The following is an 8,033-nucleotide window of genomic DNA, read 5'->3' as shown; positions in this document are numbered from 1 at the left end:
GTCTGATAACAAAGCCACACGCCAGCACACACTAAAAACTAAGCTGACCACTTAGAGGAAACAACCAACCTCCAAAATATTTTGAAGTGGGAAATTTAATCTAGGTTCCACCTCAGAACAAAGATGGTCAAATTATGATACCCTCACAAATCTGATTTGGTATGGTCTGTCATGGCACAAGATCACAACGTCACGCTTTCAGAGGATGGTTAAGATTTGAAAGGGACCACTGGAGTCATCTAGTCCCTGTCAAGCAAGGATCCCCAAGAGCATGTAACTGAGGCTTGCATCCAGATGGCTTTTGAATATCTCCAAAGAGGGAGACTCCACAACCTCTCTCGACAGCCTGTTCTAATGCGCAGTCACCCACACACTAGAGAAGTTCTTCCTCATCTTCAGGTGGAACTTCCTGGGCATCAGCTTCTGCCCATTGCCTCTTGTCCTACTGCTCAGCATCCCTGAGAAGAGCCTGACTCCATTCTCCTGGCACTGCCCCCCTTCAGATACTTATGGACATTGATGAGGTTCCCCCTCAGTCGCCTCTTCTCGAGGCTGAACAGGCCCAGCTCCCTCAGCCTTTCCTCATCCATGTGGTGCTCCAGTCCCCTAACCATCCTCATAGCCCTCCGCCGGACCCGGAGCTCCATGTCTCTCTTACTGAGGAGCCCAGAATTGGACACAGCGCTCCAGACGCGGCCTCACCAGGGCCGCGCGAAGGGGCAGGATCACCTCCCTCCACCCGCCAGCATGGCCCCCTTCCTCGTCGGGAAGGAGGAGGAGGCCTTTGGGCGCAGCCCCCCGGTCACGGCCGGGGGGGCCAGGCGGGAGCGGGGACGGCGGGCGCTGGCTCGGCTCTGGCTGCTCCCTCTCGCGGCTGCCGGGCCGGCAAACCCGGGCAAAGCCTGGCCCTGGGCGACCCTCCGTCCGGGCCGCCCGGGGCACCACCGCCGGTGTGGGAGGGCCGGGGCTGGGCTCGGCTCCCGGGGCACAGCCCCGCTGCCGCCCGGCCCCCCGCCCCGGCTACACCACAGCAAGCCATAGCTGACAGCTGGGCTCCGACACGATCGGGGAGCGCAGCGAGCTGGAAAAAGGGAATCAAATCGAAACACCCCCCTACACACACACTCCAAAGCTGTGGGGTGGTCTGTTGAGAACAAGAGCTCATCAAAACGGGCCCAGCCTAACCTGGGGGAGACCTGGGACAGAAGAGCTTGGATATCTGACACCTGGCAAAAGCAACAAAAAACTATAACCAAAACAGATTCGTTTTTCTTTAGCATAACCTTTCCTCCCTAACTCCTCACGCACGCCATCCCCACAGCCCCAGCCTGCCCTGGGTTTCGTGCAGCAACTTGTGTGCCCCATGTTTCTGACCAGATCTCCTCTACTGTAAGCACTGCGATATGTTAGCATAACCCAGCGAGAGCAATGGCTCCAGCCCACAGACACCCAAGAAAATCTAAAATTTCTTTGCTGTTCGTGCAGTTCTCTCAGACTGTTTGTCAAAAGTTATTGGTGGCTATTTTTTAAATGAAAGGAGTAGGGAGAAAATAACTTTGCGGCATATTGGGCTAGCAGATTGTTCAGGCACTGTACAGTGACAATAAAGCCTTTAAGATCCTTTGATTGACATATGTAATGAATGTAGCTGTCAAACTTTTGTGCAGTAATTTTACTTTGTATTGACAAGCTATTTCACTGGCCAGGGTTTTGCATAAAGGGAATAATTCACATTGTTGTGGTGCTGCTATTTACAGAGCCCGGAGGACAGTGGCATTGCTAGAATATAAATATTAATATCCAAATTTCTTTTGAAATACATAACTCTGTATGCAACCTATACTACGTGCACATCTTCATACAGGGAAAGAGGCATTGTTCTGCAGAGAGGAGGGGGCCTGGAGCTGCTGGAGGTTGTTGTTCATTCACTGATTCATTATGTGGCCCTTGAAAAGGCACTTAGTCATTCTGCAGTTTAGTGTTTCTCTCTGGGGAGAGGATAACAAAGCCCCAACACAAACTGTGCTTATTGTTATCAGTCAGAGTGGCAGAGGGCATAGACAGCGTGGGGTCAAGGGGCTGCTCTGAGCAGCCCTTGTGTGCACAAAGCCTAGGATGGCTGTGCTCTTCTGAAACAGCTTCTTTCTCCTTCCAAAACAGTGGCAGGGTCAGCTTGGGCTACCTAACACAGCAGTTGCTGCTTGCCCATTACCTTACTTTGGTTATGAGCAATAACTTGCCATGAAATCACTAGCCTTGGAGAACACAGGCAGAAATCAACTCAGAGTGCAAAGCAAAACAAAGGAGAGAAAAAAAAAATCTACGTAAGCAAGGATGACTTCCACCCTGCATTTGCTACACAGTCAAGCCCACAAGTGGGTTGTGTATCTGAAGGTGGAAATACAAAGACATGTCCTGTTCCCTGGGGAAAGGTAAAGCAACTTCTGAAATTATTTTTAGAGGCTATTATTAGCCCCACACTAACACTGATGTATCCTGTGCCCAAAGCCACAGCACATGAACATTGTCTCTGTAAAAAGAGATATTCACAGCTCTGCAGCTCATAGAAGTGCTGGGCCCATGCTCTGGTACTGGTATAATTTGAGAAAAAAGGCTGAGTAGCAAGTGAGGGCATGGAAAGGACTTGCACAGCACAAATTTGGAAAGGGCATGATAATCCAGCTTGGGATGCTGAGTTCAATGGGCACATCATTTTTTAAGAGTGCAACAGCTTTGTTTGTTCAGTCATTCTTATATTCATTTTCATTTTAAAATATCATGAAATTTTAGAGACAGGAACTTCATCGTTTCATCTCTACCCCCAAAATAATAGTCTGAGACAAAGCCAACTTCCCCCAAAACTAAGGGGAGCCACAGCTTTTCCCACCTCATTTATTTGCCAAAGCATTATATACAAGAAGGAAGGAGAACAGGAGCTTCTTGTTCCTGTTCCTTGGGTCCTAAAACCAGAAAGGAGCCAGGGCACAGAGCAAAGAAGAGGGGGAGCCTTGTCCTCATTCACTTCACAGACCTGTGAGGCTTTAACCCAAAATATACAACTATATGGTGAAACATCCATGGGGGACACTTGTTTGTCACAGAATGATTCTGCAGATGGACTTCCAAGATGGGAAGTGAGCATCAAGTTGGCAATACAAATGGCTTCAGGCCAAACTCCAATATACACCTATAGATTCCACATATAGATCCAGCCTTAAGCCCAATACAGGAGCAATACAGGTGGAGAGGAGGGCGTGTAGGTGATTTAAAGGGCAGATTTAAGTAAGTAGCACTGATGCCTCTGGGTTGCTATGTTCATTAGTTAAGATTAAGGTAAAAACCACAGAGCACACAAGCCCAGGGATGTTCCTTGCTGGCTTCAAGATGACAGTTTCCTAAAAGAAGCACTTGTTGGTTGGTGTTGGTTTGCTGTGCCACCTCCCCTTCCTGCTGCCATGGTGCTCAGCCTTCCCCAGTGTCAACAACAGAAAATGGTACGTTATTCAACTCTGGCAAACTGTAGCACTAAGAATTTGATTCCAAACCATTTGGCATCTGCATCAGCCAAAACAATTCAGCCATTTCCAGGAATATTATTAAAGGAAAAATATACTGCTTGGCACATGTTAAATAAATCCAGGCAACTTTTTATGTGAGGATCTATAGCTTCAGAAGGGGAATTTTGAAATTTGGCAGAGAGGTGGCTTTTGTGGTAGAAATGTGTCTATCCCTATTAAAATCTACCCAACTTTGGCCAGATTACAGAGCAAGGAAAAACTGCAGTTAAGGGCTCACTAAAGACTTCTGAGAATTGCAGTTACCTGCTATTTCTGCTGTGGGCAAGATGTCCCTACCTCCTGCAGAGCTGCAGGAACGCAGCTTGTGCTCACGCAGTACCTTGGCCAGTTACGTCTGCACAGTTCCTCCACAGCTGGATGGTGAAGGTACGGAGCCAAGGGTGGTCTGGAGAGACCAGCATTCCATCTGACAACTCCATATATTTCCATATTTTTCTGAGACTACACAGCCCCATCTGCCACACAGCCAAGGATCAACGTCAGCGTCACAAGTGCTTAGCAGGCAAGGGGATGCTGCAGAAAACAAACTGCAACCAAATAAATCAGGGCAATTACAATACATAGATGTACAGCTGGAAGAATTAAATGTCAAACAGACAATCTTATTGCAGATATCCCCTAATAATGAAGCCTTAAACGTGCTGTCTCAGTAAAACTCTCTAAATGAGGTGCGTGTGCAGTATAAGGAGAGTTTCTGGAAGAAATATAAATATAGGCTCTCATTCTGCAAAGTTTCACAGACCCAAACCCTTGCATTTAGGTACCATCTCACTGACTTTGCTGCAAAATCAAGGCCATTCACCTTAAAGGTGAAGACAAGAACATCTGTTCAAACTGATGTGTTTTAACTATATTAGTTAATTTTCCAGAAAAGTCTTCTTATGTCATGTTTGAACACTGGCAGATAAATGCTTTTGCATCGAAAAAGAAGAAACCAGTATTTTCATTGTATCTCTGGCATGAACAGGAGTGATGGTCTATGATTGGAAGCCCAGCAGCCCACCTATTCATCTCTTACAAGTAGGGGTTAAGAGGATTTACAGATTTACAATGAAAACACTCACCCAATTGATAATATTGAAGCATTTCAGTAATTCTTCAGTCTTGGCTCATGAAGAAAGGACAAAGCCAGTATTCCTCCATCTGAATTAGCTTGTTAAGAAGAGTTTATCTAGACCATGCTGTTCCCTCATCATTGCTCCCAGGGATTTACAGCCCAGCACACCAAGGAAATGGTTTCAAGGCAAGCAGAAAGATCTGTGGAGGAAACACCCAAAGCAGCCATCAGAAAAAAACACCTCACCTTTCACACAAGGGTATCTTCTCCCTCATCTTCGGCAGACTATGCAGTCCTTTGGCATGGGATCTCAGGAGTAATTTACCATATATTGAGAACTGGCATGTCATCATCATCCTAGAGAATTATTTCAGTTCATTAAGTGCTGCTAGGAAAAGGATTACTATTCCTTTTACCAAAAAACTCAAGTGGCCAGAAAGGAGGAGTCCAAGGAAAAGTTAACATACCTCTTAATTCCTCTCTTCAGGATATCTCTGTCATCCTCTTTCTTCACCCACAAAGCAGAAGCAACACAGAACTTACATATATATATGTATATATATTTCAGTATAGATATATACATATATATACACACACTTCAGGTCTGGCTAAAGCACGGCGGTGAGCAGAGGGACTCTGGTTCTTCCATTCCAGGGGAGAGGGAAGCCATACCTTCTGCAGAAGACAAAGTATCCATACAGACTGCAAAAAGCACTCAACAAACATTTTTGCTTTGTCAGACTCAAGTGCTTGGTTAATGATTCACCCTAAACAACCAAGCAAGGAATAAGTGAGCTTGTTCTCCGTACGTGTATTGGCTGCATTGAGGAGAAACAGCTCAATGTGGAGCCAGTGCAAGGGAGAAATTTCACATCCTGCAGTGCTCCAGTAAACTCTTCCCTGGAGAATAAACTAGATTACATATCACACCAGCAGGTATAGCTGGACGTTTGGAGCCAATCTAGCAACACACGGACCTTGTGTTACGTTTTTCATTAGCCAAACCCAGATCATTTACACAGTAAAGTTTTCTCCCACATGGGAAAATAGGCATAGAAAGCACATTTGGGTGACTTCCTGATGGGCAGAGCCACAGACACAGCTCAGATCTCCCCCAGCCACATGCTTAGAGTGTCTGCAAAATCCTTCTTTCCTCTTACAGCTCTGAAAACTGTCTGCATGGTTAAGGCAACACGGTTAGCCATTTTACAAGGGATTTCACGAAAACAACATGCTTGTTGTTTACATGTTTATGCCCATGAGACAACTTTGATATGCTTTGTGAAACACATGCTTTCACAGAAATCTGAGGAGGAAAACCACATAACCAAGAAAATTAAAGTATTGTTCAGTTTGGAACAGACAACTCTAACAAGACTGTTTTAATGGGAAGAGGATTTGGTAGATATTTTAAAATGCTGGCAGCAGTTTTTGCTAGACAGAATTTTATGATATCATTCATCAGATAGATTTCTGTTATGCAAAAACCCAGCAAAGACCAGGTTAAGGATACAGAAGTCGCCTTGCACAGATTTTCATGTGCAGTTTCAGAGACTGTGGCACAAGGTCAGGCCATTTTTGACTGTAAGTTCTCCCCAGTACTTAATTCTTCCAGGTGACACTCATTCGTGCCATTTGGCTGCTTGAAGGACAACTCAGTCTATTACGATGCTTCCACAAAGGACTACACAAAATAATTGTGCTCTCCTTCCCCTTTAAGAGTTGCATAAGAAGTTAAGTGATTCCATGTTCCATAACTAATACTAAGATTCCCTCTGCCTGTAGCCTCCTTCAAGAATGTGGCTAGTCTGCTTGAGAAACCACATCCTACTCTACATCCTATGTGGATGTCACTCTGTCAATAGAGAGAGAAGGTTCAGCAACCTTCCAGGACTGCTGCTGATCTCGAGAGTCCACAGCAAACATTTCTTTACAGTCCAACAATCTGGATCAGATCTGATGAGTTATAAAATCTCACATCACTCAGGAAAGTGTATTGGACCCAGGGGTGCATTTATGGGCCAGATATACTCAGCATCCTCTAGGAAAAATATCTCTCTTTCCTAGTCAGAGCTTCTGGACAACTATTGTCCATGTTTTCCTAGGACTTCTGTGTGTCCAGAAGTGGCTGAAACTACCATGCAGTAAATCCACTCAGGCTTACCAGGAAACTGGGAATCCAAGGCACATATACTATAGTGCATGTACCCTGCCTCTGCTACAGGTATTACAACAACTTTGGAAAGTCTTACTTGAGATCTTGTTCAGGGCTGCCCAGTGGATTTGCCTGAGTCTGATCCTGCCAGATCCTGTCCTATTGAGTAGGTACAATTCACACACATATAGCCAAGGACCTCTCAAAGCATCAGATAACCCATGTAGCACCTAAGCCATGGTCCCAGCTTAGGCAAGGGAAATCTAACATTTCTTGGATAAAGTCCTGTATTTGCAAATTCAAAAACATATTAACACAGGCAGTAGTAGGACTATAGAGTGCATTTCCAGACCCAGCTCCTTGAGATACCTTCAAACTATTCTTTCTCCACCTCCTACATGCCTCAGCACATGAGAAAATCAGATTGAAGTGTCTGACTTCTGCCTTGGTTTGCGCAGACCCAAGTGCTCTGCCATCAAGAACCTCCCAGAGCACAAGCAGGTGTTCTCCAGTGTTGCTGACATGGACAGGCAGGCAAGGTGGGCAGTTGTGTTGGTACTGCAGTGACAGATCCACTGGGTCTCACCACGCTTCACTTAGAGGATGTTTCATGGGTGCTTTGACTTGAAGGTGATCTTCACCCAACCTGATGAGACCAGCAACAAAGCCTGTACAAACATCTCCTGGGAATCAGTCAAGCAGGTTTTTACTATGGAAAAGAAGCCTGATTCTGAAGTCTGCCCTAGCATTCAGTAGCAGAGTGCACCTTCGATGCACAGGCTAAGGCATCACGTCATGAACAGTCTCAGTCAAACATGCCTATTTATGGTGGCAGGCTAAAGGTGCTATGAGTCAGGTGCCTGAACAGGGATCTCTAATAATACCTTCCAACTACGTGTAATATGTAAATATGCTATGTGGGCAGGAAATGTATGAAATAAGAAGGCATTTATTATAATTATTTTAAAGTAGTTTTAAAAATATTCAAGTATTTAAACTTTATTTACAGCATGGTAAAAGCTTCTGGGAAGAGAGCTGGAAGTGGATAAACTTTTCTCCAGCTTTCTTACTGGTCACTTGTCAAGACAAAGTGAATGTCACTTTTCTGTCTCAGTTTCTTTATTTTTTACAGCCATACCAGGCAATACTGAGCTATTCAATAAACTGATCTGAGTTTTGCTGATGGAAAGGAATTTATAGAGCCTGGTGTGATTTATAACAGTGTAATACAAAGGTATTTAAA

The sequence above is a fragment of the Pseudopipra pipra genome, chromosome 3, assembly GCF_036250125.1.
Source record: "Pseudopipra pipra isolate bDixPip1 chromosome 3, bDixPip1.hap1, whole genome shotgun sequence".
NCBI classification, from domain to species: Eukaryota; Metazoa; Chordata; class Aves; order Passeriformes; family Pipridae; genus Pseudopipra; species Pseudopipra pipra.
This window is presented reverse-complemented; position numbering follows the sequence as displayed.